Source organism: Bos mutus, chromosome 9 (assembly GCF_027580195.1).
Source record: "Bos mutus isolate GX-2022 chromosome 9, NWIPB_WYAK_1.1, whole genome shotgun sequence".
NCBI classification, from domain to species: Eukaryota; Metazoa; Chordata; class Mammalia; order Artiodactyla; family Bovidae; genus Bos; species Bos mutus.
In genome coordinates, this window is record NC_091625.1 from 79654904 (window position 1) to 79660903 (window position 6000).

Here is a 6000-nt window from a genome sequence, read left to right on the forward strand (position 1 = left end):
ACAAAAAACAGTAGTATGAGCATTTTCAGTGACTCTGTTACCAATAAAAATCAGATATTTTCATACCTAATCACAGTTATTGCAGTTGTTACTGATATACTGAAAAGTCATTTATATTCACCAGTATTTTAAATTTATGGACATTGTTAGACTTGCTCTAAATCTCATTATTAAATATATATTATTATAGCACAAGTTTGGCTTTTAATATATTTAATATATTTATATTACTGATTTCCACACAATTATCTTATCCATAATCTTAATTAGGTAGAATAATTGTTTCCAAAGATACCCAAGCCCTAATCCCCAGAACTGGTGAACATGTAAGTTTAAGGACCTTGAGGTAGGGGGAAGATCCTGGGTTTTCTTCGTGGACTCAGTCTACTCACATGCATTCTTTAAAAGTGGAGAACGTTTCCCAGTTGTGATGAGAAAGGGTGATGTGAAAGAACTTGATTTGCCTTGCAGACTTTGAAGATGAGAAAGGGAGCCATGAGCCAAGGATGTGGGTGGCCTCTAGAAACTGGAAAAGACAAGGGAAACAGATTCTCCCCTAGATCCTCCACAAAGGGAACTCAGTCCTGTCAACAACTTAATTTTAGCCCAGTGACACTTCTATCAGACTCTGATCTTCAGACCTGTTGTATAATAAGCGTATGCTTTTGTGCTGTGTAAGACACTAAGTTTGTGGTAAGTTGCTATGCCAACAATAGAAAACTAGTATATTGTTTATATTATTCATTTAAAATATTATTCTGAGAATTTCACTGAAAATGGGCATGTGCAAATATAGGTTGAAAGTCTTGCCAAGTAGTAGTGTCTGTTGCTATAGTTAAAAGGAAAATCTTAGTTAACGCTGACACCAGTCAATGTCTACAGGACCCCAAAGGTGAATCTGTGTTATATATGTTTTTTGATAATTGTTCAAATTTTCCAATAAAAATGTTTGTAGCAAAATCACAAGTCCAGATGTTCAAAGTTGGCTTTTTTCTTCATACTTTTCTTTCTCAGCAACTCTTATTTTTCCTGGATTCCACCATTTCCGTATCTGGATTCCATTCATATACCAAACTCATCCCTGAGAGCCAGGGGAAGAGTGATCTTAATCCATTTAATCGACATTGTTGCTTTACGAGCTTCCAAATGAACCCAGCAGCTACTAAAATATCATTCTAGGGAAATGTTGTAAAAAAAATACATAAACCCAATAAAGAGGATATATGCCAGCATGTGATATATGAGATGTGTTTCCCATTCCCAGAGGTGATCGGGTCTCTGGGAATTCCTTTGTTGGAATTCTTGGGGTCAGTTTCTAACCTTGGCATAAAGTGTTGATGCGAGAATGACTTTTAAAAGTTTCCATTTTTCCTACTGGTTAAGTGTAAATACCTTTTGAGATATCTTATTAATTAAAATTGATAATGATATTTGTTCTAGGGAAATGCCTGACACAATTTTACTACTGCATTCTTATTTGTTGTTTTGGAATTAAAAAAAAGAAAGAACAATCCTTTACAATTTCGAAAGAGATGCTTCCGTTATGGAAAACCACACCTTGAAAAAACCAATAAGCAGACCTTTGTCCACAGCAGCCTGGTTTGTCTGCTGTTGGCTAAGACTTACAAGGAAGGGAGGAACAGTGCAGGTTTGATATCTGTTCAGAAGCTAACATGCCACAAGCCGCGAGGCCACATAAATAAATATACAGAAAAAAAAATCTTAAAACACACTTATCAACACAACCTCCACATGGCTCTTGTAACAGTTTTTTTAAATGTGTACGTTTGGGTATTTAAGAAAATCTTAAAAAATTAAAACTGCCAATGCAAACATTATAAAATTATAAATCATTAATCAATTTACTTTAAAAAATATGCATAAAATAATCTAATCACTATTTCCCAGGACTGCCTTCTAGGGGTAATGAAGGACAGACATGCTAGTATTGTTGAGATCAAGAAAATACGGTGTATAGTAAAGCATGATATCTGTATCTTGGACAAAATGGAATGCGAAAACTATCATGCTGCTGGCTTTCCACTGCGCAAGGCCTAAGTTAAGCGATACATCTGCTTTCCATACTTTATGAACCCCAGTACCTTTTCAGGAATTCAAAACTAATATTTCTCGTTATTAGAGATGCACAGTCACTCTGCCTCAGGTACAGAAAATTGTATTGCTGCTGCTGCTAAGTCGCTTCAGTCGTGTCCGACTCTGTGCGACCCCATGGACAGCAGCCCACCAGGCTCCTCTGTCCACGGGATTCTCTAAGCAAGAATACTGGAGTGGGTTGCCATGTCCTTCTTCACAGAAAATTGTATTAAATGACATCTATTATCACATAAGAGATTTTCAGAATGCCTTGCAGGGATTGTTCTAAAATGTAGAAAAAGGAGAGTGATGATAAAATGCAGCTGAAAAATCAATAAACATTTAAGTGGTGCTTCTGAGAGTTTTTACTTACTTTTTCACTGAAACAATTGTATACTCTCACACCTGAAAAATATCTCGCATCTTTAACAGCAACCATCAACTGAGACCAGCATTTTATTGCTATTTTCATAAAACTAAAAGATTCCTGAACACTGTGCAATGTCTGGTTGTTGTTGTTCAGTCACTGAATCATGTCCAGCTCTTTATGACCCTATGGACTGCAGCACACCAGACTCCTCTGTCTGGCACTATCTCCAGGAGTTTGCTCAGATTCATACCCATTGAGTCAGTGATGCTATCTTACCACTCATTCTCTGCTGCCCTCTTCTCCTTTTGCCTTCACTCTTTCCCAGCATCACAGTGTTTTTTAATGAGTTGGCCCTTTGCAGCAGGTGACCAAAGTAGTAAAGCTTCAGCTTCAGGATCAATCTTTCCGATGAATATTCAGGGCTGATTTCCTTTAGCATTGATGGGTTTGATCTCCTTGCAGTCCAAGGGACTCTCAAGAGTCTTCTTCAGCCCACAATTTGAAAGCATCAGTTCTCTGATGCTCTGCCTTCTTTATGGTCCAGCTCGCACATCCATACATGACTGCTGGAAAAAACATAGTTTTGACTAGATGGACCCTTGTTGGCAAAGTAATGTCTCGGCTTTTTAATATGCTGTCTAGGTTGTTCATAGCTTTTCTTCCAAGGAGCAAAGTGTCTTTATTTTATGGCTGCAGACACCATCTGCAGCGATTTTGAAGACCAAGAAAATAAAATCTGTCACTGCTTCCACTTTTTCTCCTTCTATATGCCATAAAGTGATGGGATCAGATGCCATGATCTTAGTGTTCTGATTGTTGAATTTTAAGCCAGCTTCTCCACTCTTTTTTTTCACCTTCATCTAGAGGCTCTTCAGTTCCTCTTCACTTTCTGCCGTTAGAGTGGTATCATCTGCATATCTGAGGTTGCTGCTATTTCTCCTGGCAGTCTTGATTCCAGCTTGTGATTCCAGCTTGTAATTCATACATTTCACATGATGTATTCTAAACATTTAAGTTAAATAAACAGGGTAACAACATACAGCCTTATTCTACTCCTTTTCTAATTTTGAATCAATCAGTTGTTCCATGTGAGGTTCTAACTCTTGCTTTTTGACCTCCATATAGGTTTCTCAAGAGACAGGTAAGATGGTCTGGTATTCCCATCTCTTTAAGAATGTTCCACAGTTTATTGTGATCCACACAGTCACAAGTTTTCGAGCAGTCAATGAAGCAGAAATAGATGTTTTTCTAGAATTCCCTTGCTTTCTCTATGATCCAACCATACCATTGTGTGGTAAATCATGACAAAAGAAATAAAATACCTATTGGTGGTGCAAATGGTTTGCACTTCACAGTTCTGATTTTTAAATTAATTTTAATATAATAGAAAATAGTGTATGACCAAAACCAGACAAGGAAGCCATGAGAAAAAAATATATATATAGGCAGAATCACTGATGAACATAGATGCAAAAATTCTCAATGAAATGTTAATGAGCTGAATTCAATTAAAAAGGTCATACACCTTAATCAAGTGGGGTTTATTCCAGGGATACATTTTGTTGTTTAAAGGGTATGATAAGCCCTTGGGTGAATTTTTTAAATGTTTCATTTCTTAATTTAAATACATTTTTATTTTGAAAAAATTTTAAAATGCAGAAGAATATATAAATAATAAAGATCATCAGTCATCCCATCATGCTGAGAAATTTCCAGGTAGCATCAGCATCCACCCTTCTCGGACCCAGAGGAGGAAGAAGGGTTTGATGTGTTCAGCTCTCAGGCTCCTGATGGCAGGCCAGACTGCAGTCCTCAAAGGGAAGGCAGGAGGAGCACCCTGGGACATCAATCACGGCTTCAGTGGGGACTGTGTGTTTGAAAAAGAAAAGCCCTGTCACCAGGAAATTCTGGTAGCTCCCCTCACATGCCGCCCATGTACCCTTTCGAGTGTCCTTGTATATGGAGAGATGTTCATTCCTGTTGAGTTTTAAGCTACATCTGAATAAAAACAAAGTGTCAAAATCTTCTAATTCTGCTTCTCAATGAGCAGAAAAACACAGCAATGATCTCTAGTGGAAGAGATACGCCTAGAATCCTCCTCCTCCCTATTCAATGCATTGCATTGACATCCAAAACTGTAGCATTTTAAGAAAAAGATGTTAAAATAGGAAGGAATATTTAAAGTGGGAGGTGTAATTAGTAAAAGACAGACAATTCTGTGTTTGAAAGTAGAGTGTTAATACATGGATGCTTTTCAAATGTTCTTCTCCAGAAGTCAAAGGAAAATGAATGGGTACCTGCTAAGCATTCTGGAGTAGACCAGAAACACAGGACAAGGCTCTGAAATCATGAGGTGTAATTTATGATTCAATAAAATGTTACAATCTATGTCTTGTAGGCAGATTCTTTGCTGTCTGAGCCACCAAGGAAGCCCAAGAATACTGGATTGGGTAGCCCATCACTTCTCCAGGGGATCTTCCCAACTCAGGAATTGAACCAGGGTCTCCTGCATTACAGGTAGATTCTTTACCATCTGAGCTACCAGGGAAGCCCAAATCTCAAGAAGAAACACAGGTTAACAGAGGTTGATTTGTGACCTTGTAGATCTGTTGAGGGAATTATCTCTAAGGAATAAATTAATGTAGGAGGAAAAGAACCTGTCATTTTGAACAGCATTCAGTTAGTTACAAAGATATTTTCACCCTTCAAGCCCTGTGAAGTTAAAGCAATATTGGAGAATTCCTATTTAAATAATTTTTGAGTGGTAAGTGCTTTGCAATATATATATATCATGTCAATTCTTTGTACACCTTAAACTTACACAATGTCATATGTCAACTATATCTCACTGTATCTGGGGAACAATCGTGAACACAAGTATGAAGGCTGGAAAGCATAGAGCAGCAAGTAAGCAGTAGATGGGCATAGGGAGACACATGCTGGGGACATGAGTTATTAAAATCTTAGGGATGACCTTAATATTTAAGACTAAAAATTTGTATTTTATTTCATAAAGATTGGATATGTTTTTACTTTATGTATGTTCTCAGTTGCTCAGTCATGTCCAACTTTTTGTGGTCCGTGAACTAATTCTCCAGGCTCCTCTGTCCTTGGAATTCTCCAGGCAAGAATACTGGAATGGCTTGCCATTTCGTACTCCAGGTGATCTTCCCAACCCAGGGATTGAACCCTCATCTCCTGCATTGGTATGCAGAGGTAAGTGTGCAAAATCTAAAAATCAACAAATAAAAATAAATGTTCAAAAGATAGCATAAACTGATGGATCTGCCTTTTTGAAAGAAACATGCTTTACATTTTTTTAATATCTACTTTAGATTTTTTTATTTAATTTATTTTATTTTATTTTTTATCTTTACAATATTGTATTGGTTTTGCCATATATCAACATGAATCTGCCACAGGTATACACGTGTTCCCCATCCTGAACCCTCCTCCCTCCTCCCTCCCCGTACCATCCCTCTGGGTCGTCCCAGTGCACCAGCCCCAAGCATCCAGTATCGTGCATCGATACTAGA